This window comes from Ambystoma mexicanum, chromosome 1p (genome assembly GCF_040938575.1).
Source record: "Ambystoma mexicanum isolate Mex_15411 chromosome 1p, UKY_AmexF1_1, whole genome shotgun sequence".
NCBI lineage: Eukaryota > Metazoa > Chordata > Amphibia > Caudata > Ambystomatidae > Ambystoma > Ambystoma mexicanum.
In genome coordinates, this window is record NC_090921.1 from 818,507,578 (window position 1) to 818,534,918 (window position 27,341).

The window sequence follows — 27,341 nt, forward strand, 5'->3', positions numbered from 1 at the left end:
TGTTTGGCATCTTCTTCAAGTGTACAGTCTCCGTTATCCAGTTGGCAGCTTTACAAACCACACACAAAGTTGTGCATGGCACAAAAGAGAAAGTTCGCCCGATGGCCTCTTGGTGCTCTGCTACAGGGGTGAAGGATGGGCTCTAAGTGTAAGAACAAGCATGGCATGTCACGACTTCCAGGGGGGCACCAGTCTAGGGTACACACCTACACACAGAGCGCGCAGGAGACGACACCCCCACCACAGATGTATTGAGGGTAAGTACAATGGAACAGGGAGGAGAGAAAAATAGATTAAAGGATGAGAGGGATACAATGAGAAGAGGGAGGCGGGAATAGCGAGAGGCAGAGAGCGAAAGGTGGGGACAATTAAAACGGCGAGATAGTAAAGAAAGGAAAGATTCAGAAGAGATTGAGAGAGAAGGAGATAGGTTAGCAGAGAAAAGGAGGACGGGTTGGCGAAGTGCAAGACAAGGTGGCGGCGGCGGCGGCGGCGGCACGCTTTCAGAGAGTACGTTCGTATGTGCGACGCAGCATTCGGGAACGAGCATGGGCATACTATGGGTGCTACCACCAACGTGAGGAGAGACCACGAGCACTGCTGGGCGTGAGCCCCGCCTCCTCTGTGTTGCTGTCAGAGACAGTGACGTCTTCATGGGAAAGGAAATGTTTGCGAGCCCCCCACATTGGGAGGGCCCCACGTGGCTGTCGAATGCAAAGAAGTCAGAGCCCATGTTTCACAAAACGAAAGATGTTGCATAGCGGAATGCAAAGGCTCTTTCTGACCCTGCTGCCTGGCTGTTGACAACTTAGGTTCGATCTGATCGAGTCATCCTGTACAGTGGTCTGCATTCCCTGTAGTGCATACCGTTTGCCTGTTGACTGCACCATATACACCTTGTGTAGCATTTTCAGCTTTGTGAGGGGAGCATATTGGTAAGTTCAAGTGCCATGATAGCTCAGAAGATAGCTCAGTGTGTTAAGCACTTCTTCCAGAGATTTGTGCTAATGGTTCTGTTATTTCATCGATCGATTTTTTTTTATGGGTTTCATTATAAATATGTGCCAACGAAAAACTAATTGAATTTGATTTGTTTTATTGTTGGGGGTTCCTCCCCCAAAGTCCCCCATCTCCTATGGTTTTTTTTCTCTATGCCCGAACCCCCACCCCTAATATGCACATTCCCACCACCCCTATATTTTTTGAGTCTTTTCGATGAAATATATTTGTTAAAAAAACATCAAAACAAGTCTGTCGATGAAAGGACGTTGTACCGTGCTAATATGCCAGATCACAGTACAGAATCCCGGCAAAGCTGACTCCGCCTTTCTTCTTTCTGAGATAATCTTGAGTTTGTATATATCTAGTGTGCAACAAAGCAAAGTGCATGCCCAAGATAATGCCAGTGATGAAATCCAACATGGCATCAGTATGGTGCAGTGCTGGAGCTCTGATTCCCCAAATCAGGGTGGTAAAACATGACAGCCACCCCCCATGAACAGCATCAAGTATGAGTCGGGGGGAGAAGTGATTAGGAGGCCAACTTCTAGACTGTGTAAGCAAAGAGTTGAGGACCATGGCCTAGACAAACCCCTTTTCTATCAGTACAGCTGTGTGCTGTCTTCAGTGAAAACATGTGCCTTCTCACGTGCTGGTGGCATTGATAAGCTTACTGCCTGCCCTTTCTTTTCATGTATGCTATTTGAGTGAAACAGGTCCAAGTCAGGTGAGAGACGACCAAAAATCACATGCCTCTGGTGAGCTTATTCATTTTCAGGTCTGCATATTTATGAAAAAAAATGTGGCTTCTTCAATTTCACAAATGCTCTACTACGCATCGTGAATAACAATCTGTAATTCTGTCTGTTGGCTGCATTAATGCTTTAAAATACAGGAGTAAACCCGAGATAAGAATGTTATGCTCACATCAATTAATTCTTTCTGGAACTTGTATTATTTGTTTGAAAATGAAGATACAATCATTCTCCTTTTGCATAACATTTGTCTGTCGTTTTTGTTTGTAATATTTTCATGTTGTGTTATATATGAGATTGAATTTCCAAGTGTCGGCTCTACAAAACAGGTTATTTTTTTGAGAGATCATGAAAGTCAAACATTCACAAATACTTGTACCTTGTTGGTGGTCAAGAACTGGGAATCAATGAGGTGAAGTGTGGAAATTGGAGTCTCTACCCAAATCCCAGTTTCACCGCTATAACCAAAGTGTGTGATCCTGGGCAACTCATGTAATCATACAGGTCCTCATTCCAAGTTTGTTGATAATTTTGCGTTAATTCCACCAAAATACTGCCAAAATCTGTTACAGGTACCACCACTTGGTCCCGTGGCTTTGCCACGGAATTACAAGTGGTGGTAAGGTAGCGTTTGTCCCTAATTTTTTTGTCGATGGGACTCCAGGGGGATTTTGGCAAAACGTCCATGAGTGGTAACTCCACTGCGATAATGCAGACGATTTTTGGTGTTAAAGTGAAGGATTTACCTCCAGCATCATGCAAAAAGGAAACAATTCCGTTACCACCAAAACAAGTGTCAGTAACAGAATTTCCACCACTTTTTTACCACTCGGCCAAACTCGGATCGAGGCCCATAGTGCCTGACCTGTCAACATTGTCAGTACTTATGTATTTCAAAATTGGCAGCTCCTAAAAGAAATTCAGTTCACAGGGTGCACTGTTCAAAAACATACTTGCTCATTGTTTATCAGGATATAGTGCTGTTTCATATGTGATGATAGCGATCAATGAATGATACATTGCACAACACAAAGCCACTTGTTACTTAGTTCACTAATGGCAACACCCCTTGAAAAACAGAGCCCTTTTTCTAGTCTCAGCCCATGTCTGCACACGTTTACCTTCCGCATAGCTCCTAATCGGAGTCATCGACCCATACTATAGCATCCATGCTTTCCTCATTGTCTCCAATCTGTATGCAGGATTGAACACCAGTAGCCTCTGTGAGGCTCTAAATCTTCTATGTCTATGCTGAGCTGTGTGGACCTTTTTTATCCGGCTATTGCTCTGCGTCCTGCCTCTAAAATGTTCCTTCTTCATGGTTGCTTTTGTTAGAAAGTGTCTTGTACCTAAACTAAAACACAAGTACCTTCACTGTGAGATGCAAATGCTGCGTGTTTCTTATTACCAGTCCAGAAAGGCTGGGTAATGGCAAGGGCTCTTGAAGGGAGAACTCGTGCTGATGGAGGCAGCAGCATAACAAGCTAAGAAGGGTGGCGACCAGAGAACCTGGATGCTTTCATGTTTAGGTGTGGGAGTAGTGGGCCATAGGGGCCTTTGCCAAGAGACCCACACGCCCTTAAAATGTCCTTTTTTCACCCATGATCTTGGCAAAAGCGCAGGCACGTTGCCTATCTGGGTATGTTTGTGCTCGATGCCTGCACATCTCCTCGCCGGCCTCGCGCCTCCGTCTGACGCAGGCACATGTCTTCATCGAATGCATATAGACTTCTTTGTGTGGCCTTCTGCTGACTGCAGGGGGTAACGCCGGAGGGAAAGCAAAGAGGCCTGATTAATGGGACTTGACTGCTTGAGAAGGCGCTAATCCCTGGACGCCTTTGATGTACATCTTTTCAGGTCCCGTGTTTATTAATATGGCAGGAGAATGGAGGTGTGGCGATTATTCTCGTAGCAAAGCCGACGCGCAGCGCGCGTGCACACGCCAGAGTTTGCCTGCATGGGTTTGAAGGTGGTCACGCAGTGTCGCTGACGCTATTCACACTCCTTCTGGGTAACTGTTAACGGCACGGCCCTTTCTGCCCAATATAATGGCTGGATCTTTCTCTGATTTCAGTGGGCCTTATCGTTACCGTGCTAATTGTAAATGTCGCCCAGGCTGCCACTGCACCTGCACGGACGGGGTCAGTGCACTTTAGTATTGTGATGGTTGTCCACAGCACTTGGATGCCACTGTATTTTATTATTATAGTGCCAGCTGCCAGTGGCCCTGCAGATGTCAGTGGAGTTTCATTTAATGGTGGTAAATGCCATTGGCAGTGCGGGCTGTGGCTGCAATGTAATGTTGTGGTGGAACCTTTCAGAGGAGGATGCCATTGGACACTTTATTGTGGTGGACGCAGACAATGGCACTCCTGCAGTGTCACTGCATTTTTAAATCATTTTAACACGAAGGTGGAAGTCAGATGTCAATGGAACTGCAGCTACTCTCTGGAGTTTACTAATATGGGGAAATCTGTCAACGGCACTGCAGCGGTGACTGCAATTTAATATTGTGGTGGCAGGTAGTGGTGAGGTGAATGCCACTGCATTTTCATAAAATGGTGGCAGCTGCCCTCGTTGGAGTTCAGTACTAAGGTCGAAGCTGTCGACGCTGACGTGGCTGTCGCCGCAATTTCATATTATGTGGGTTCCTGGGACTGGCAAGGCAACTGCGGCTTCCCAATGCACTTGATGTTATTGGTAGCTGGCAGTGACACACTGCGCTGTCACTGGAGTTAAATCTTAAGGCGGTTCCTTCAAGTGGCACCGCAGCTGGCACAGTGCTGTAATACGATGGCTGTATCTTTCAAAGACGCTGTAGTTCCCCCAAAATATGTTTATTAACTATTAATGCGAATCTTCGAAAATACATTCCTCAAAAATCTACTTATCGTAACCAACTGGTGTGTCTTGACAGCCAGCAATCTGCCGGCGAGGCGAGGTGTTAACGCGGCACAAATTAAGATGCAAAGCACGCTTCCCAGTGACCCCACAAGCCGCTCGAAGTGAGACGTTCCGCGAGGTGTCGGCGCGTAGAGTTCTGCGCCATCAGCGCGACGTGTGGTAGCGCGGGGCTCCCCATCCCCCAGCACGCTCTCTCTCATTAGGGGACGCTCTGCTCCTCAGGTGCACCAGCAGAATGCGGCCCCAGGGACATCACCCGGCAGCCCCCCCCCCCCACACCCTCCCATTCCGCTGATCCCTCTCCGTTCCCCTCTCAGCCCCCCACGGCGGGACCTGTCTCTGAACGCATGGTTGTGCTCCTGACAGCTAGGAACAAACATGGCCGAGCAGGCAGATGTCAGGCATTTTATGGGCAAGTGAGTTGGAACAAAACCTCCTCAGAAAGGAAAGACGGGGAATGGGGGCGAGAGGGGGGCGCATTGTTTTAGTAAACACAGGGGGGACAAAATGAAAGCTAGAAAGCGAACAATGCCGCAAATTCCACCATTTATATCATTAAGTAAACCCAGGCAATTACCAGCGTTAATTAGGGATTTTCGTTTTTACTTCCCATGGTCCTGGCGATGGGAGTTTTCTAAAACAGCGGTGCTGGCAAACTCTTTTCCATCAACATCACACTTCAACGGTTCCATCTCACTAAACTCTTTAATTCAAATTCAAACTGGATTCCGGAAGTCCAGAGTGGTCGTTTTGACAGCTGGTCTTCGCGGCGAGTGACCAGTGTTTAGAGACGCTGGGAGGGGAGTACGATTATTGTCAACGCATGGTGCTGATGTTGGGTTCGTAAATCAGTGCGTTTGTCTGCCTCAGTGGCACCAGTGGAAACTCTCTAAATTAAGGCATTGGTTCACGTAAACAATTCGCGGGAATCGGACTCCACGTGAAGCCGTGACACTATTATCCGTTTAACTGTGGTGTGCATGGGATATCACATGAAGGGCCGGATTCATGGAACTTTTAGCGTGGTGCACTGCCAACAAACACCATGATTCACAGACCGGTGCAAAGTGTAATTTTGTAGTGAAAATTTGCACCGACTTAACACTGGTGCAATGTCACTTTGCACTGCAAAAATACACTTTGCATTGCTCTTTGAATCAGGGTGTTTACTGGCAGTGCAAAGTCACTTTAAAAATGCCATGAATCGGGCCCAATGTCATGACATATTTGTGACTAAGTGGCTGATTTATGGATTTTTTTTGCAGGGAGAATAGTGACTTGGTGCGTCATTCTGCATGCAAACCCTTCGTCCACTCATGGGATCGACTTTGTGGGGAAAAAACATACACTGCGGGGCCTTCGCGCAGCACCTGCGTGCAGTCGAGCGTGGTGCGCGAGACACCACACCGAAGGTGGGTTTGGACCTACGCAGAGCTCAAAGTAGGGGGCGGAACATGCAGAATGAGGAAGAGCAAGGGAAAATGTGGGCATGTCGAGGGACAGCCCATGCGAGTCAATCGCACGACCAGAACTGCGCACAACCAAGCGTATTCATGGATCCAACCGCGCAACCTCACATCAGGGAAATGACCACGCAAAGCTTGCGATCTAACTATCACCGAAGGCAGGCATTAAGTCCCATGGGCATCGGAATCCCAGGACAAAGGTAAGATCGGATCTTGGATTTAGGAGTGCATGCATGCATTTGGCATTCCGATTGAAGTTAGGGGTGCGCGTAAGCAGTGCAGCGGGGTGCAGACATGGTTTACAGGGGTTCACACACATATTTACCGGGAAATGACTACCATTACGATACATGGTACACATGTTGACGGGATGCTGAGAATAGTTACTGGGGACCCTACGCAGTGTCGCCGGGTTGCTGCCTTGGTTGTGGGGGTTTGCATGCAGTTTTACTGGGGTGCTGACTTCACGGTCGAGAAGTGCACAAAGGTCTGTATATGCGGCTGGATTTGCAACATGTGGGGGCGTGTCAGGGGTGTGCCGTCCGTAACTTGCGCATAGGGTTACTTTGCGGGAACAATTCCATGAATACGTGGAGCGCGCAGGACTTTGCACTGCAAAACTACCTTTGCACAATTCCATGAATCAGAGTTTGTGTCGGCAGTGCAAAGTCACTTTTCTGCAGTGCAAAGTCACTTTGAACCATGGAATGGAAAGAGCTATTGTGAGAAACACAATGTCAAGGGATAAAACTCAATCCTGTATGAACTTCTTGTGGCTTCCACTGAAGAAGCAGTTGTAATTTGGGAAAATGTGAGTGAGACCGCACATGCTTACACTGTTGCAAAGAAACCAATTTTATTTTACGGCAATAGTGCTTTTCACTAAGCAATGATTCACTTAATAGCATTCAAGTGTGAAGGCAAGCAGGCCTGGGGGGTATGGGCAGTGGCAGGAGTTTCAAGGGTGTTGCAAGGGGTAGTGGCAGCCACATCTGGCTGCCCCTAAATGACGTCCTTGCTAGGATCACCGCCCTACCCGTGGAAAGTGCCATTTGAGTCCATGAAGTTCAATCATTTATTTAGTCTTTTTGTCCTGAAGGAGCCACACTGTTAGCAACAGGTTACTGCTACTTTGAAAATATCTCTGTGTACACATGTGCCAAAGTTGTAACACGCCACACACATTAAAAGCCCACAATCTCTGCGAGTTTCATCTTGAAATCAAGTCTCTTCAAACAATCCAAAACGAATTATGAAACTGAATATCTAATGTTGACAACTCCTGATTACCCTGATTACCCCGTGCACGAGGTGTGACTGTCTGTATTTTCTTTAATTATTCAGTGTTTTTGCTAGGACTCAGTGAATATAAACGGCAGTTTAAAAGGTGGATAACCATAGTTTTTGCTCATGCCTCTTTCCCAGGGCAGGTGTCGTCAGTCCTGGCAGTTGCCAAACGTGCCACCAGCGGATTCCATTTTAGCCTCAAAGATATCAGCGGCCATGTTGTGGAAACTTTGCATCATATTCTCTGCACTGTGGGATTTTATGACCTAGTGCTAATTGCATTTGCCTCCATACAATATCTCCGCAACATGGCCCCCAACCTGGCCCCACTGTAAGGCATTAGGTGCAAAAACATTCCTCCACCTGCGGCCTCATGCATCTGCGCACAAACCCAGCCTATTTCTTGAGTGAAAAAGCCCTCCAGCCTGGAGTAGTCCTCAGGGTGCCCAAGCAGGAGCCAGAATGCGAATTCGATATCCGCCTTCGCCAGAAGTGCCCCCCTTCCTAGCAACTGTAGCTGAGCGAGCATCCCGTTGAATGAGGCGTACCTAACTGAACATGAGACCTTCGGGTGACAGAGCACTTAACAAATTCCAATAACATAACATAACATGCCCTCTCATCAATGGCGTGGTTTGCCGAAGTCCCCCTTGGGAATAATAAGTTGTGAATCAATCTGAAGGCCCATTCTTCCTTCTTTGGTGAGTAGTGTGGGCTCGCTTTGCTCTTATTACCAGATCCCTACCTAAATAATAAATCACAGACCAATTATGTTTATGGAAAATTGTAGGCTTAGGCATTTTATTTTCTTACAGAAAATACATAACAACAAAAATCAATACACTACCGGATGCTTTTGGGCACCTTGTGTCCAGTTTCGAAGTTGCCAAAGGCTCCTCCCGAGTCCTTGTTACCCCTGGGCCTTCGTTCCTGGGCACATGCCGCCTACGACTTGCTTTGGACCATGTACCGAAAGAGTACTCAGCGTTCCGGCTCCTGCCTGCTTCCTTCTTCTTCCGTTATCCTTGTAGGGTGGGTTGGGTGGCAAACGTTTTTCCTTCCCCTTGTCCAGGCACTAAGAGCCTACCAGAGAGGTGAGCTCTTTACCTGGTTTGTGCCGCCTCTCCTTTCCTGGCTTACTTATACCCCCCAGACCTTTTGTTCCTTCTTGGGGGCTGGGTTCCCCCCCCCGGCCCCTTGCTGTTATATTTCGCACCTTCCCCAGGTGGTGTTTCCTGCCCTTTCCTGGGCTTTTGTTTCTTGTGGCGCCATTGAGATGCCCCTCTCTACTGCTTTTGCGCCGTTTCCCCACACCCCGCGCCTAAACTCCCAGGCCCTCCATCGGCCCGCATTTCATGCGGCCCGGGGCCTGGGGCATAGGCTGAGTAGTGTGGGCTTGCTTTGCTCTTATTACTAGATCCCTACCTAAATAATAACATCACAGAACAATTATGTTTATGGAAATATTGTAGGCCGTAGGCATTTTATTTTCTTACAGAAAATACATAACAACAAAAATCAATACACTGCCATATGCTTTTGGGCACCTTGTGTCCAGTTTCGAAGTTGCCCAAGGCTCCTCCCGAGTCCTTGTTACCCCTGGGCCTTCGTTCCTGGGCACATGCCGCCACACCTGAGCGGGTGCTATTCGCGCCCGTTAAGGTCCCCCCAAAAGCACTCTACCTACAACCCCGTTCCTGGAGTGCCCTAAAAATGTTGTCAGAAAAAGCCCCCATCCCCTTGCTTGATAGGTGCACCCCATCCTGGTGAAACATTTCCAGATTGTTCAAGTGTAGGCCATGTTTTATGAAGTGTAGCCCTGTGCTCTTGCAGTATTTTTCCACTGATTTATTTAATTTCTTTCTGGCTATCTCGATTGCATGCCTCCTGTGTGCCCCGTACCAGACCCTTCTTGGTATTATTTCCGACATGAAAATCTCGGTTTTCCACCAACTGTGGGCTATGCTATGTAGCGACTCGCAAATGTTCCTCTGTAACTTACCCCTATTTGTGCTCACCAGGTCGTTCCCCCCGAGGTGTATAACCAGGTACTCAGGGGGGTCCCTGAAACCTATCAGGTCCGACAGCCTGTCGTGAATGTCCTCCCAATGCATCCCTGGGAGGCCCCACCAGGATGTAATTGTGTTTTTGAAATGCAGTCCTTGCTTCACTTCCTTCAGCCACCTCCCTGCCCGGGTCACAAAGGAGTGCCCCACTATCCATGCCGATTTGTAGGGTCCAGCCTCTATGGAAACGGGGGAGATAAGCGCTTATATCAGTTCCTCCCTTATGTATTTTTTAAAACATTGCGACTTCCACCCCCCAATCCTTTTCACTCCCTTTGCTCCCAGGCCCCCCGCCCATGCAGAGGTTGCCGCCCCTATCCTGAATGAGTGTGTTCCAAATTCGGCTGGATCCCATCCTGCTTTGGCCACGGCCTGTTTTAATACCGCCTGAAACTGGTACCTGCTGAGTGCGCTACCGTCCCTATGTATTAATAGCTGCCCGTCGACCTCTCGTCGGAGATCTAGGAATTCTTGGGTGATGCATCTGGGACAGTGGTCCTTCTCTTTGATGCAATTGAGGTCTATTGCTCTCCCCTTCCCCGTTTGGTCTGTTTTAGATTTCCTTAACATTATAGACATCCCTTTGCTTCCCATACTAATATCCCTCTTTGCCAGGCCATTTCCTGCCACCATATTACTGGCCACCAGCTCCCCTACCCTGAAAGCCCCATAATATGCCAGCGCGAACGCTGCCCGAACAAACAGCGCAGTTTCGTATATGCTGCTGCATGTATCTCGCAACACTTTCAACAAAATTATTAACTTCCCAAAGTTCACTGGGCTCCTGCTATCTGGTTTCTTCCCCTCTAATTTAGCCCATCCTCTCATAGCATATTTTATTCTAGTGCTGTTGGTTGGATCAGGTATGCGCGCCACTTTTGTGGTTTATGCCACCGCCGCTAGGTGTGCCGCCGCCCAGCTTTCTTTCTCCCTTTGGCAAATGCCCCTTCCAGAAATGCACACATTTTTTCGGTAGAAATTTTCCACACCTCTTGCACACCTGTTTCCACCAACACATCTTTTACATGCTTTTCGTACTGCTTACCCGTTTTGTACATTAGGGCGTTCCTGGTCAGTTTGTCAATGACCCGTTCCGTTCTCCGTGTTTCTCCCACTTCTTTAGAGTCGACCTTGTAGCCAACCGTTCTTTCCTTTCCAGTGCTTTCAACGGGACCCATGCCTTCTGCGGCGTGGGCGTTCTTTCCCTGTCAGCGTCCGGTCTCAGCTCCCTGAATCTCTCCCACTGAAAACGAGAGATTGCATCAGCCACCACGTTTGCTTCTCCAGCGATGTGCCTCGCCCTTATGCATGTATTCATTTTTAGGCTTTCCAGGGTGATTGCCCGCATTAATTCCAACACTATTGGGCATGACGCACTCCCTTTATTTAACACGTGCACCACCGCCATCTTATCCGACCATACTGCCAACTCCTTGTTTCTTAGCTCTTCCCCCCATGCGCACAACGCGACCCAGATTGGGAAGAGTTCCAGCAGTGTTATGTTTTTTGTCCATTCCGCCACCTGCCATGTTTTTGGCCATTTGCCTGCACACCACTGTCTCCCCAGTATTGCGCCAAAACCAAGGCCACCTGCTGCATCGGTGAACAACACCCTTTTCCCTTCCTCGTTTATGGGTGAGCGCCATATCACTGACCCATTGACATACCTCAGGAATTCTGCCCACACTTCCAGATCTCTCTTGATTCCTCTCCCTATCCTTACTCTTTGGTGCCCCATTGTAGCCCCTCTTGTTTTCAGCTCAATGCTTCTCTGGAACACCTTCCCCTGTGGTATGGCTCTCCCTGTGAAGTTCAGCTTTCCTGCCAGCGCTTGCAATTATCTCACTCTCACTTTGTTTCTTCCCTGTAGTTCCTTTATTGTCTTCAGTAGATCCGTTACCTTGTCATCCGGGATCCGGCACACCCCCAGGCTTGAATCAATTTCTATCCCTAGGAATTGGATAATCTGTGTTGGGCCCATTGTTTTCTCCCCCGCCAGCGGAAAACCTCACTCGCTTGTTATCTCCACAAATTTGGCCAGGGTTGCCTTGCATAGCTTTGAACCTTTGGTCCCTACGAATAAAAAGTCATCCAGGTAATGTATCATCCTGGCCTCCCTCATCTCTTCTGTGACTGCCCACTGTAAAAATGAACTTACCCTCTCAAAATATGCGCATGAGATGGCGCTCCCCATAGGGAGACATTTGTCGATGAAGCATACACAACCACCTCTGGGATTCGCTGTTGACTGGCAACAGCCAGAATGCTGATTTAATGTCTGCTTTTGCCATACATGCCCCTTTTCCTGCCTTCCTGACTAGTTCTACCGCCTCCTCGAAATCTGAGTATGATACTGTTGCATCGCTCTGTGCAATGCCGTCATTCACTGAGGCCCCTGGGGGGTATGATAGGTGGTGGATTAGCCTGTATTCCCCTTCTTCCTTTTTTGGCACCAACCCCAGTGGAGAGCATATAAATTCTTCAAATGGTACGGCTGTGAAAGGTCCCTCAACACTACCCAGTTCTACCTCTTTCCGGATTTTTTTGGTCACTATATCCCTGTTCTTGGTAGCAGACTTCAGGTTTTTGGGAATGTCCTGCACTCCTCGTCCGCTAAACGCGATGTTAAAACCTTCTCTAAAACCTTGCCTGATCACATCTGTATTTCTGGAGCCACCCTTCCATCCTCTCAATTTTTACTGGTGTGGCTCCCTTCTCGTCCCAGCTCCTAGTTTCGCTTCTCATTGCTCCTGCCGCTTGGAGCTGTGGCCCTTGTGCACTTGGAGCTGCTGTGGTCACCCTTACATCTCTCGCACTTGTGGCTGAACTTGCACTTCCATCCCCAGCTACATGGTACTCCCTTCTCAAATTTCCGACATTGCCCTGGTTCTGCCCGCGTTGCCCCTGTGCTCCCACTGCCCCCCCCTGCGTGGTTGGGGGCAGGCTGCTCTGCCACCCTCTCTGTGACCCATAGTTCCTGCTCTGAAAATGTTGGTCTCCATTTCTGTCATAGCTGTGTTCGTATCTCCTGTTATTGTATCTATAATCAGCTTTGTACTCATTCTGCCAATACTGCCTCCTCTGCTGCCCTCCTGCACTTCGCTCCTTGGAATCCCATTTCTCCTTCAGTACATTAAATATGTAGAGATTCAAATTCTCCTCATCCCATCCCATATCCGGAAAGCAGTCCATCTCCTTTCTGAACTCATGAACATGCTCCTGCCATGCGTCTCCCCCGAATGCCGCATGGACTTTCAGCACCCCCTGCTGATACGCAACTAATGCTACCCCGTCTTCTGGGAATTTCTGTAATATAATGTAGACATTATATTAAAGGCCGCCATCCAGTTGTCAAAATTCCTTACTACTGGCCCCCTTTTTAGTAGGCTTTTCTCATCCTCCTTAATGTCCTCCAGTGCCACATTCATCCCCCTCTTTTGACAATCTAGCAATGTGTAAATATAAATTAATTCCTTTCTCCATATTTTTTTCTTTACTTTGTCATTTATGTACCAAGCCATTGCCTTCATTGACCTGCCCTGTGCATCTTTACCCATGGTTGGTCTGCCATATTTCGTCATGATTGGTCCCCCTACCTCCGTCGCTGCTACTGGTGGTACCGCCTCCAGCGGCGGGTCCCCTGCCACTGGTGCCGCTGGTGTCCCTGTTGGCACCACCAGTTGTGGGTTGGGCCCTTGCGGTGCCCCTCCTGTGTTTGGCCATACTGGCGCCCCTTGTCGCGCCGGGACTGGGGTTTCCCTGGGTTCTGCCCCTACCCCCGCTGCCCCTCTCTGTTTCTCCCTGCTCACCACCCCTCTCCATTTTACCCAAGCCCTTAAGTGATCCCTTTCTTCGTCATCACTGCTTTCCCTCTCAGTTGAAGAATTCCCCTGCTGCTCCTCCCTGGATCCCTTATAACGTCTGCTCTTCTTGCCATTGATTCTGGGCGACTTACCCGAAACTGTGACACAATTTTTTAACATTTTTACGATTTTATTCCCCACATCATTATTCACAGTACGTTTGTTTTTCTCTTTTCTTTTCCTCTTTTTGGTAGGTGCCTCAGTCTGTTCCTCCGATCTCCTTGGCTCCTCTCTCCCCCTCTTCTGTCCTTGTGGCACCTCGTCTTCTCCTTCTCTGCTGCTAGGCTCTATGAACAGCAAGGGTGACATTACATTTGCCCTTTCTTCCTTCTGCATTATCTTCAGCACCCATTGTGCCCCATGTTCCTTCTCTGCCTTCTTTGCCCATTCTGCAAATTCTTGTGCCCTTTTTGCTCTTCCTTACGCCATCCTCCTCGTCTGAATTCCTTCTTTCTGCAGGGTTGACCCTGGCTGCTCCTCCAACCGCTTCCTCGTTCTCCACCGGTGAGCTGTCACCCCAGCCTTCCAGCTCCTGCCCGCCTTGTGCCCTCTGCTTCTCCTGATCTTCTTTTATTGATCTTTTTTCCGCTTGTCTCGCCTGCCCCCGACGAAGGAGCTCTGTTCACTTGTGTCCTCGCGGTCCGGCGTACTGCCCCGTCCTCTGGCTGGTATTTCCACGCCACTCCCGTGCTCCTCTGGCCTTCTTTACGCTGCTCCGGCACAGGTAGGCGACTCGTAACTGCTGCACTTAGCCAAAGTAAAAGAATGTGCAAAAGGCATGAGCCCGCAAGAGCAAACGTTTTTCCTTCCCCTTGTCCAGGCACTAAGAGCCTACCCGAGAGAGGTGAGCTCTTTACCTGGTTTGTGCCGCCTCTGCTTTCCTGGCTTACTTATACCCCCCAGACCTTTTGTTCCTTCTTGGGGGCCGGGTTTTCCCCCCGGCCCCTTGCTATTATATTTCGCACCTTCCCCAGGTGCTGTTTCCTGCCTTTTCCTGGGCTTTTGTTTCTTGTGGCACCATTCGGACGCCCCTCCCTACTGCTTTCGCGCCGTTTCCCCCCACCCTGCGCCTAAACTCCCATGCCCGGGGCCTGGGGCATAATGATGGGTGCATGAACGGACCCGCTATCCTCCCCACATTCTTTTCTTCTCTACCTTGCCTTGCTCCACTTCTGGCTGCCGGAGGGCGGCTACCTGGTTCTGTGGGACCTTGGGAATAAAATCCCCTGAACCAGAATCTGAAACCCCAAGAATATTGTTGTTAACTTTAGGGTACTCAGCCCACACCCGTAAGAGGCCCACCTGTAATGGTGTGGGTAACCTACCATTGTCCTGTGCGGTATCATGTCCCCTCCACTTTTCACTTATGCTCTTTGTCTTTGGCTTCTTTGATAAAGTGAACCTCCTGGTGTCTTGTGACCCCACAGAAGGCACACAAGTGTTTAAACTTGCAGCTGGACTTGGTGCAAGCTTTCTTGTTATATGCCCAGCAGGTCCCTTTTCCACCTCTTGGTTGTGAGCCAGTCAGAAAGGGCAGCCCAACCTTTCAGAAACCCTGGCCCCCACTTCTATCAGTGTGCATTTTAATCATCGTTCAGCTCACCCATAAATCAATGGCCCTGGTGCCCCAATCCAGGTCAACACTCCCTGCCTTTGAACACCTGAACCTTTCATCATATTTCAACCCTGCGCCATGGACACATTCTCCATACACAGACAAACTCAGTTGCAGGTATGAAAATAGTTTGGAATGCAGCTCCAGGTACATCTACACCATCACTGCAGAAAATCGCAAAACATGAGGCCCAATTCACTATTGTCTTCTCTGCCAGTGGCTTTGTGCCCTTGCCAGCACACCTATTTTCCTTTGCTCTCATCTTACACCGTATGCTCTAATAATGAGAACAAATCAACAAACTTATACTTCCAGATCTTTGCTTTCATTTCTGGTGTAATGTGGCAAGTTAGCATACCTGGCTGGACCGGGACAGAGACAGGCTTAGCCCTAATGTCGAAATATGTTGCGCTTGATAGTGCCGTAATGAGGGGAGGCACGCACCTCTTGTGCTCCTCCCACACTCGCTGACACAGCTACCCCTGAAGTCCTGCTCACCAGGGGCTGGGCAGACCCTGGGCCTGATGCCCCCATTCCCATCGTGGGTACTCTCCTTTCCTCTCCTGGTGTCCCCGAAGGTCCCCTTCCGTGCCGCCCCGGCCATGGGGCTGTCAACCATGGACATGGAGACCGTGGCCCCCACTGGGAAGCCCATGGGGGGGGTCCGATAACCCTGTTCCCCAAACCCGCCCCTCCTTGTGACATTTCTGTCCAAGGATTCCCACCCTCTGGAGGGCCGGAAAACCGGTGGTGCATCATTGACACTGGAAATGCACGCGCGGGAAACTGTCATGGGGGCATTCGCAGGGTTCCACGGAGGCATGGCAGGGGCCCGCAGACCTGGGAGGTGAGCTTGGGGCCAGCGCACGGGTGAGTGCACACTGATGCAGTTGCCACGGAAGTTGGGGTCTCTGGTCAGGTCAGTGTTTGTGTCAATTTCAATCCAGGGAGGCACAGGTGTTTGGAGCTCTCTGGAGGTCAGTGGGAGCCGGTTTTTGTCTGCCATGCCAGATCTTCCTATGGGCCAAAGACCAGTGAGGGGGGGCTTGGGGCTGCATGTGAGTGGACCACACGCTGGTGCAGTTGGCATGGAAGTTCAACGGCTCATGTCAGGTCAGAATTTTGGTTTGGATGCACAGGGCTGGGTGTGCACGGAGGTTGACTGCCATTTCAGCTAGAAGTGGGCTTCTAAGCATGTGGGGCAGACCCACTGGCGCAGTGTTACAGCATAGGTACCTATGGTATAGTGTCAGTTTCAAGCCCTGCATGGTCGGAAAATAAACATTTCTATGCTTGGGGGCGGCGCAGAGGAATGGGGGGAGTGGTTGCCCCAGTGAGGGTCTCCAGGAGTTCAGCGCTGGTTTGCTCAGGCGGGAGTGGGATTCTACCGGGTATGGCGAAAGGTATGCACTAACTTCTCTGTTTTTGCCTCCAGTTGACCCTTGCCAGGAGGAGTGGCCCCCATGATATTGCTTCTCGTGATGATTGGCCACAGTGCACCTGGTGGTCAAGGTGAGGGAAGTGGTTGAGGGGTATTGGGGAGAGGTAATATCTGCAGGCTACACAAAACAACAGAAGAGGAGTGTGGTTGGCATCCCAGCCAGACCAGAGGCTGCAGACAAATCCTGGTTGGCTGCTGCCATGGGCACCGGTTGGTATGAGGCTGGAACTATATTGGTACAGATGATCAGAATGGGTAACCAGATGTGACATGTTAGACATTTGCATAGTACACACAGTGGTCGTGTGGCATTAGGGTATGGTATGACCAGCAGGTTGCACTGTTATGGGGGAAATACTGCAGTGGGCATCCCAGTGATAAGGAGCGGGTTAGCAAGTCCTTTCTGGCTGCTGCCATGGGCACACTTTGAAGTCAATCATAGTCTACTGGGTATAGATGTTTACAGGTTGTACGGTGTGATGAAAGTCATGGTGACAGGTCCATAGACTGTTGCAAGGAGGAGCACAAGGATTGTCAGGAGGGGGGTGGTGCCTCTGACTGGTAAACCTATGTCCCTGTGGTGGTAACGAGTGGGCTAGCAAGTCCCTGCTGGCTGCTGCCGAGGGCGTACTTTGGAGTCAATCAATAGTCTATTGGGTACAGATGTTTACAATTTGTACAATGGGATGAATGTCGCAGTGAAAGGTCATGTTGGGGCACATTGGATTGAACTGAGTTATGGGCTCAACAATTGGTATCACTGTAAGGGAGACTTATTGCAGATTTATGTTATGGTCCAAGGTTCGGCACAGAACGTGGATGTATCCTGCTAGGTGCTCATTGTGTGGGGAAATTATATTGGGGGTCTAGTCAGTTTACGCTGTCACCTATTTCCCACAGGTCCATTCCTGGGACGTGTGCAGTGATGGTCACAGTCACTCCCCCATGTTCAAGTAAGTAACAAATGACCTAACAGGTTTTCTATGAGGTAATTCGTGTATTGCTTCTTGTTGCATTTTGTGATGTAATAAATGTGGCCAAATTCCTTCTACGATGAATCCCAGGATGTCATCACTGCTTCTGTAGGGGCAGCCCCTTCTCATAAGGCCAGGGAAGTGAGGTCGCTAGCCTATAGTCCCCCTGAGGGTGGTACTCAGCGGGTGGATCTCATGGGAGGGGAAGCCCTCTGTTGGACAAGTGAACAACTATTGTGGGAGAAAGTGGTATCCACCCAACATCTACACCTCTCCTTCACCCCCACTCTCTTCACCGCTACCCTCCTATCCCTTATACTTCTACAACATACAAGAAGTAGAAAAGGCTGAGACGAGGAAGAATAGGGATGACTATCATGAAGATTCAAGTCAAGGTACTGTGACGAGGAAGAGGTACTGATCTGCAAGGATCACTCAGAATAATCTATATGAACGGTGTAGTCTTCAGCTGCAGACATTACTGGATACAGACATAAAAACGGACAAAGGACTTACCCGATTGTCAGATGCTCCAGAGAGGAACCGCGAGAGGGACCGAGGCTCACAGAGGAAGGCAGTGGGAGGAGACCTAGGCGCAGAGACGCTGAAGGGGCGGTCTCCACCGGACACGCTGAGCAAACCAAGAGGCTGGCTGCGAGAAGTGCCAGCAGAGCAGCACTCCAGGAACGCAGAGTCTGGCGAGAAGGGAGATGCCGAAGTGGGTCTGAGGCTGCAGAGCCGCTGCGGCAAGCCCACAATAGCCCCACACAATAGCCCCAGCGCACCGGCAAAGCAGAGAAGAACACAGGGACGCCCGCGACCAAGGGGAGGGCTGCGGCGAGGACCCTAAACATATTTGGGATGCTGAGCCTATGGTTGGGGTCCCCGAGAGGGTGCAGGAAACCCTGAGAAGCACAGTGGATGAAAAGTGGGGAAAAGAAGATAACCCCTATGCGAAAGTAAGAGAAACATTACAAAGATACAGTAACCAGGGGAATAGGGGCTCGGGCCCTTATAAGAAAAGGACATATCAAGCAACAAGAAGGTTTCATCTTTTTTCATTGCAGTACTTGGAGGGAAAGGGACCCAGCGCTGCCACATAAATAGAACTGTAAGAATAAAATCCAGGAAGACAGTACTTGGCAGGGGAGTAGGTATTACCCAAATTGTTTGAACACAATTGTTCGAATTACCTAATTGACTGAAAGTCAAGGGTCCGAATTGACCTTTGCACAATTGACCGTATATATATATATATATATATATATAATGAGGGGGTTGCAGGGCGTTTCCCCCACATATATGTAACATTTATTTGACCTTCACATTTCGGTCAATTGTGCAAAGGTCAATTGTAATTCGAACAATTGTAGTTCGAACTATTCGTATACAACCGGGGAGTAAACCAACTCTGTATGTGAGAGAAAGAAACCATAAAGACAACTGTGCGAATGATATCTATAAAGACCGTACTTGGCAGAGGAGTAAATCAAGTCTATGTTTGACACCAACAGACTTGACAAAGAAGGAAACCAGGGTCAAGGACACACCTGAGTTTGGGAGAAGCATCCAAACTACTCTTCTTCGTCGCAGTGCCTAGTAGGTGGAAGCCAGGTCTGCCAACCAGGGTCAGGGACCCGCAACAGTTTGGAGAAACAGCCAAACTCCTCTTCTTTGTCACAGTGCCTGGTAAAAGAGACCCAGGTCTTTCAACTAGGATCTGAGACCCCCGATACAGAGATGAAGCCTGAGCGACAAGGGACAATCTGGGCAACAGAGAAGTTTCCCTACCAATTGTTGAACTGTGTAATAAGCCTGAGGAAGGCTGGGGAAGGGAGAAATTCCCCCAACACCTACTTACAGGAACTGATAAACCCAGAACTGTCGTTTGTCCTGGGGAAGGGAGTGACTCCTGTGGGCTTAGAAGACCACCTTTTTATTTTAAAGTAGAGTGTGAGGGACACAGCTAGGATTCTGACATTGAAAGTCTATGCAAATCACAATGACCACTATGTGCCACAGTCTTACTTCTGCACCCTTACACTTCCAAGAATATCTGTGTCTGGTTTCACTCATTGTCCCTGCCGCATGCATCATCCACAATACCAAACCCTGGCACCATGCCAGGGTGGCGTCTTGGTAGACGTGGTAGTGGGCTAAGAAGGGAGTGGCCTTGGAATTGGGGGCAGTTATTCGGGCGCTGAGGGATGTGATGACACCATTCTCACGTACCGCTGCTCAGCACCAGAATAACAGAACTGACGGTCTTGGGCTGCGTTTAGAGAGAGGGAGCAAGCGTTGCTCTCTCTCTCTTTTGCCCCGACCCGAGACCTGTGGAGCTTCAGAGGCAGCATTGACTGGTCTTCAGTGCCATGCAGTCACTTTGAGAAATTCAGCACCGTTTTGGAATGGGCCATTAGACTGGCATTCAAAGGGGCTAGGGCGCTCCACTAGCTGGATGATTTTCTATTTCTAGGGGAACACGGTAGTGCAAGCTAGCGCTTCAAGCTTTTCAGCAGGCAGCTCGTTGACTGGGGGTTCCCTTGGCCAAAGACAAGATGGATGCTCACGTCACTACTTTAACTTTCATGGGAATTAAAATAAACTCAGTGCGGGGCGAGTGGCGTCTGCCAGGGGAGAAAGTGCAGGACTTCCGAGAGTCAGTAGAAGGCTGCCTGTGGGCCAAGAAGGTAACTCTAGGGCAGTTGCAGAGGTTGGTAGGACAATTGAAGTTTACTCTGGGCATAACTCCGATGGGCAGGCCCTTCTCAAGGTCCATAAGAGGGGCAATGAAGGGGATGACAGAGAAACATTATCACACAAGATGATCGGGATAAGTGAAGGAGGACCTTGGGACGTGGTCAGCATCCTTGTCCGACTTTAACCGGGCTAGCATTTGGCAGCAGAAAGTGTTGGTTTCAGGGCCCTTCTAGGGAACAGGTGGTGTGGGCCGTGCTGGCCCCCAACTGGTTTGAGTGTGGCTTAGTGGGAAATGTGACGTTTCTTGAATTGTTCCCGATTGTGGTAGCTCTGATGGTTTGGGAGGTTGAGATTTGGGGGGGGAAAGTGTGGGGTTCTGGCAGAGAGCAACTTCCCCATGGACTTGAGATTGTTAAAAGAGCTGGTGTTGTTATGTCTTTGTTTGCGGTCAAGACTAGTCCCTGTTGTGTATAATAATGCTGCTGATGTTTTATCTCGTTTTAAGATGCAGGAGTTTCTGCTTTGGCTCCCAGAAGCAGAAGAAATGATGACCACATTTCCGCAGATTCTCTGGAGGTTTGGTGCCCAGCCCTCGCCTGATGATTAAGGGTTCTCTGGCTGCAAAAACCAAGGCTGCATATGAGAAGGTAGGGTGTTCTGCAGGATCAGGGTTTGGTATCTATTTTTATTACAGGGATTCACTTGTTCTCTCTCTGGGGCATTTGCACGATCAGGGGGTGTTTGAAGGGATGGCATGTAGTCACGTGGTCGCAGTGCGTTTTCATTCAGTCCTGCAAAGCCTGCAGAGCACCTCATCAGACTTTGCCATTCACAAGGCACTGTTGGGTTGGAGGAGGCTATCAGGGACACAGAAAGATGTTAGGAGGCCCTGCAGGCTCCAAAACTATGTCTGATACTGCAGAGTCTTGGGGGAACCTCAAGAGGCAGTTATGGGTCCACTTTGTTCAGGGTGACATTTGTGATCGCCTTTTCCTGGGCATTCAGGATTGGCGAACTTGTGGCTGCATCCAATACGGATCGGAAAGGGGTATTCTCACGCACAGACACGGTGATCTGAGAAGGGTTACCGGTCCACTTGTGGGTCAGGCGGTCTTAAACTGACCAGGAGGGTCTGGGTATCATTGCACACGCACAGTGTTTCACGGGTTTGTTGCGTTCGTGACATGGCTGACCTGCTGGCCATAAAGGGGGGAGGTTGTGGGGCCTTTGTTTCTCCACCTGGATGGGTACAGCTTGTCCTGCTTCCAATTTAGCAAGATGTTTGAGAGGGCTCTCTAAGTCGCAGGACTGGAAGGGCTAGGGTTTGCCCCAAACTCCAGCCAATTGGGGCAGCTACAGGTTTTTGTTCACAGACAATTATTGCATGGTCACAGATCATACCACAGACTAGGTGGGAATTGGCCAGATTTTGGTGAGGAAACTAAACAATGGACAGCCTGGTTGGCATCCTGCTATGACAGTTTAGGATTGTGGTCAATGGGCTGATGAGAGGCACACATACTTCCACCAGGACAGGTTGCACCTGTCCGATCAAGGAGCTGAACTTTTGTGCAAGAACTTTGTGGGTTTTATTCTCACTGAATGGGATGTGGGGGAGTCCCCGGAGCAGTAGGCCCTGGTCCCTGTGGCAGGTGGTGAAGGTGCATCAAGATGGTGATTTGACCCATCTGGTGGGTGAGGGGGTGGTTCCCAGGATAGAGCAGTGGTGTGGGTTGGCTGACACTCCCGGGATTCGGGCCGGTGGCGGTCATGGTGGCTGAGGTATCAGGAGGCAGTCGGTATATGTATGGGGCCTCCTGGTACCGCAAATAGGGCATGGTGGGAGGCGAAGGTGGCATATCACCCCCATGCACCACCCGGGGGGCAGAACGGACTACCTGTCATAAAAATGTAAAAGATGCCGAGTTGGTTTGTTTATGTTGTTTCCTTGTTGTACTGTTGATGGGTCACATTTGTGGGTTGCGTTTGATGTAAATAAATGTGGCCATCATGTCTCCAAATTGGTTCCCTGTGTTCTTCTACCTTTGCCCACTGCCCCCTGCTCAGCCCACATAGGTAAGACCCCATCGACTAGAGGGGCAACCAGGTTGGGAGGGCAGTGGTGGCAACAGCGGAGGAAGTGGTGGTTCACCACGGCAGGCCCTTCCCCATACCGGGCTCCCAATCCCCTCTTGGCACACAGGGATGTCTCATTGCACCAGGCCAGAAGTGGTCGGGTGCTCCAACGTAACTGGGGATGTGGCCGGGCCCACCAATTTTGCAGGATTGGCGGGATAGGTAAGGGAGAAGGTTGCAGGTAAACCAATGCTTAAGAGTGGCCTGAGGAGGGTGACACCATTGACTTCCTCCTCCTCTGTGAACCCACCAACTGCCCGCTCACAGCATTGTCAGCCTCGTAGAGCTACCCCTTTAATTCCACCCACCCATATGATTATGTAGGGAGGGGAGGGGCTAGTGATGGATGGGCAGGTGGTGGAGGTCCAATAGGACAGCGATATGCCCCTTATGGGGGCCGCGGTTCCTAGGATAGGCCAGTGGTGTGGGTTGGCTGCCTCTCACTGGGAGCTTCCGACCCGTAGGGGTCACAGAGTTGTGTGGCGGTAACAGGAGGAGGTTGGTATAGGTACAAGATATGGGGCCTCCTGGTACCACCCACAAATAGGGCATGAGGGGGAACCCAGTACAGCAGCTCACCCCCATGCTCCACCCAGGGTTGCGGAACAGACTACCTGCCATAAAAATGTAAATAATGCAGTGTTGATATGTTTGTTGTTTCCGGGTTGTACTGTTGATGGGTCACATTTGTGGGTTCTACTTTATGTTAATAAACGTGTCCATAATTTCTCCAAATGTGTTTCATGTATTCGTCCGCTTTTGCACACTGCCCCCCTGCTCAGCCCACTTCTTCATGTTAAAGCTTTTCCCTAGCAGGGTATACATGGGCATGTTGGGTTAATCCTGGCAGCGCGCTCAGTTGAAATGCAAGAAAGCCATGTCCATCTTTTGAAGATGGAAGCATTCCATTGAGATGACACCTTGCAGTTGAAAGAAGCGACGGAGAAGGTGGGAAAAGGCGCATTTTGTGGAATGCAAACTTTTTTAAAACTAACTTGCAATCAAAAGCATTCCTTGAGGTGAGCCCCGGCAGTGGACGTCATGATTCCAGCACCAGCTGGGTATACTTTTGACTCCAGGAAGCCTTGCATTCTGTGGAACTGTGAGGTCCTAAATAATGTTGCTATCAATGGGTATCCATCAAAAACAGAAGCTGTTTATTTAGGTATCTGTATTATACTCTGCTGATTCCAATGTGTTACCAAGGAACAGAAAAGAGGCTTGGCTGCATAATCAGATATTTAAATCAGGATGCTTAAGTGTTTTATACAATCGAATTAGTGTGACGTGGATTCAGATCCTAGCCAGTGTGGATACTTTTCATCTGTGATACATACACGCACGAACACACACACACACACACATCCCACACTCACCCACCCACGCACACACAAACAAACACACACACCAAGAACAAGGATGCTCAGCTTGTGTTTGAGCCGACTGTCATCTGTTTCTTTTTACCTTCTTCTAATCTATGAGATTAGGATAGATGGTGTGTGGTTATCTCATGCAATTGTATGAAGCACTTAAAGAAGCGGTATCATGCATCATTTCTTTAAAAAGCATTAAAGCTATCATTAGTGACACCTGGCAGAATCGAATCAGACTATATGTAAATATGTAATTTAGCCCACGAAATGAGCCATCAAATTAACTCCTTTCATGAGCCATTTTGGAAGGTGCTTGGGGCTGCAAGGTGCATGGACCACACACACAAGGTGTGGCAGCTGTGTGAATGTGTTTATGTGCAAGATGCATGGGCCCTCATGTGCAAGGTACATGGGCAGTCACTTGCACAAAACATGTGAGATGCTACACAGGATGAGTTGACCCATGCATGTATGTGTAAGGCATGTGGACTGCCCTTTGTGCAAGGTGCGTGGGCCCACATGGACTCATGGTGAATGGGCCAAAGCACCTATGCTCTGTGAGCCCACATGCACATGGTGTATGTGCCTGTATGGAAAAGGTTCATGGGCTCATATGTGCAAAGTGAGTGGGTGCCTGTGCACACGAGGTGTGTGGATCCACTCTCCCACAAGGTGCATGGGCACACATGAGTTTGTGTAGAAGGTGCATGGGCTGTGGGGTTTAATAAAAGGCCCCAACAAACAGAACTGAAGGGCCCACTGGAAAAATAATCTACCAGGCTTTATAAAAAAAAAATCCTTCACACTGAAAATGGGCCTATTAAGGCAGACTGTGGAGGTTTCTGCAAGTAACACAAGGAAGTTTGGTATGAAAAAGACCTACCTGTCATTACAATAGGAAAACAGCCTTTTCCTTCACAGTTGCAGAAGAAAGTCAAAGGCCCCTTTCACATGAAAAGCAGGATTTTTAAACATTGACACCAACATGGCTTTGCATGTGCGTTTGCAGTTTTAAAGCAAGGCATGAGAAACATGTTCTTGTGCTAACATAAAGATGTCATGGAAAAGACTCTGTGTTGACAAGATGTAATGTATATTATGCTTCACATGCAAAATATCGGCAACAAGTGGAAAGAAAAGGGCTATTTGTTTCCCAAGGGTCACATTAAAATCTTATTTAGGCTTAAGGCATACCCTTTTGCTTGTTGTTGGGTAGACTTCACAAAGGACTCCTCCACTGCAAGCCTGGCTCTTGCATCCCAGTTATTTACAACTGCAATAAAGTGTGGCCTGCTAAGGGTGTTGAAAACAAACTTTCCCCAGACCTGTTGTCTCTGAAAGCTCATTTTTGTGCAAGGCAAATGGCCTAGCCAGTGCGTGGCTGGATCTGGGAGGAGCTGCAATCAAGAGTAGCAGAACTCTGAAAGAAATACAGGAAAATAGAATGTTTTTCAGATTGAAATGGTGCTCCACTTCAGATAACAGGACAGGATGCCAGATGTAAGCAGTGCCTTGTGATATCACGGGGCCGGCCTAGCTCGTTATCTGTAGTGGGAGATCTCTTTGTAGCTTATGCATCCCAAGTATTTACGAATGGCAGCCTACCAATTTCACAAAGAGGCTAATAAAAACACAGTCCAGGGAGCCATGGTCACATGCTGGCCAGGAATGGCAAATGGCCTGTAGGTAGGGGAGCTCACATGTGCATAACAGAGATTTCCCATTAGTTTAAAAAGACTATTATAATGTATGCATTTCTCTCAGCAACCACAGTTGTACTGCTTTCATGGATGTTTCATTTTTAAGATAAATTCCAGGAGATTTGGTTGTAATAAAATTCATCCATCTGTGACTTAGTGCATTGTAACGGCAAGCTAAAATGTGTTCCTGGCTGCTCTGAACAAGTCCTGAATTTAAGAGTTTGTGGACTGGTGGAGGGTAAAATTAGGTATTTGGAGAGTAAATTGCATGTTCATAACTATGATGCTTTTTGTATAAATGGCAGAAAATTGCCACATGCTCGTGCAACATGGTGCAAAAATGGCTGTCATTTTATTAAATCCCCCATGATTAGCTGAAGCGGAATATACATATATGTTATGGCAGTTACTAGTAAATTACGAAGCTTTGCCACATAACTACTCTTTACCAAAAAGTCGATATGAAAAAAAGGGAATTTCCAATGGGAGTTGCCATATTTCTGTTCTAGACTCCTAAATGAATCCTTAGAGAGAGGCTGGACTTGAGCTGAGATAGAGCATAACTGTCCAATCCTGTTTGCAGGATTTCTTGCAGGTCACTGCCCGATATTGAAATCTTGATGGTATCATCACTGGTATATAAAGAGGATGCACTATGAGAGAAGGGGAGAGCTGCTAAATGTTACAACTGACAGCCACAAAGAAACACCAACGGAGATTTCCTGAAATTTCAACTGGGTGGAGTGGTCTATTGCAGGGGAAGCCTAAAAGCTGTCTGGGACCTATGGTGAAGCGCTGGCAACCATCCTTGAGAGTGGAGTGACGAGACACCTGCCCGTCCTCAAAGAGGTCCTGAAATACAGCTGGCTCTCCTGAACTTTAAACAGAGGTTTTCAATGTAAGTAGAATTGAGCCCTTTGAAACCAAAAGGTGGGGGAATCTGATTGCCTTAAATCCTTTCCCTTTATGCTGGGTGGGGGACAAACCTGTTTAGTTACTTAGCCTATTTGATTGAATATATTTTATTTAATTCCCATTTAGCAAACACTCCTTTGTGATTTTTTGTTAACATTTGAAATTAACAAAGCTCATCCCCAGTGTATGCTGAACACTATAGCGTGTCATTTAATTGGGTAATCCTATATGTCCTGTTGACCCCAGCTTGTTTAAGGAAGAGGGTTGTCCTTCTCCCTAAACTAGAACAATCTCTAAACTTCCAACTTCCCCAACACAGGCATTTAGTGGAAGGGGGGAATCCCAAATTCCTAAATCATCAGCATTCTACTGTCCAACCTCCCCAACACAGTCATTTAAGCCGGGGGTGGGGATCCAAAATTCTTAAATCATTCCCAGTTCACTGTCCAACTTCCCCAACACATGCCTTTAAGTGGAGGTGGGCTCTAACTCCAAAAATCCTAAATCATTCCAATTTTTCTGTCTGACATCCCCAACACAGACCTTTAAGTGGGGCAGGGGCTGAAAAAAACAGCTAAATCACCCTGTGTTTTTTAAAAGCAAACGTGGGGGTGAAATTATAATTGCCATATGCATTTGTACAAATCTATACGTTTAACTGCTAGCCTTTTTAAGCATGAAGGAAAATAGAAATTGCACAGCATTGCATTTGTAAATTGATCTTGTTAATTGACCAGTGTTGATTACTTTATCCCGATTTCAATTCTAGAAATAAAGTATTGTGATTTGTGTTTTTTTCCAACAAAAATGTGTGAATTTATTTATGTAAAAGAAGTTTAATCGTCTGCCACAAAGAAGGAGGCATGTGTAGTTTTAGTGTGATCACCATTACCTGTGATTCAAATAAATATAAATATATTTCCTGTACACCGGCCTGGTTCTTGGCTCATTGGTGGCACAGGGGGAGTGATCCAAGGGGCTTGAGATGAATCTGAAATAGGGATGAACAACAAACTGACATTAAACAGTTTCAAGTGAGACAGCTTGATTGGGGCAGGAAGGAACTCCCTGTTTTGAGGGTGGCTTCTCAAAAAACTGTTACAAATTGGGGGTTTGGGCTGGGATTGGGCTGACTATTTTTGAGTCA

At 48.4% G+C, this 27,341-nt stretch overlaps 1 long non-coding RNA gene across 1 annotated transcript; it reads left to right on the plus strand.

Moving 5' to 3' along the window:
* Positions 1-4,873: 4,873 nt before the first annotated feature.
* On the plus strand, positions 4,874-27,065 carry LOC138581271 (uncharacterized). Its single transcript, XR_011304489.1, has 6 exons — positions 4,874-5,074; positions 5,924-6,324; positions 16,391-16,467; positions 17,297-17,349; positions 20,576-20,717; positions 25,863-27,065. It is a non-coding gene; the product is annotated as an uncharacterized lncRNA (long non-coding RNA).
* The last annotated feature ends 276 nt before the right edge of the window (positions 27,066-27,341 follow it).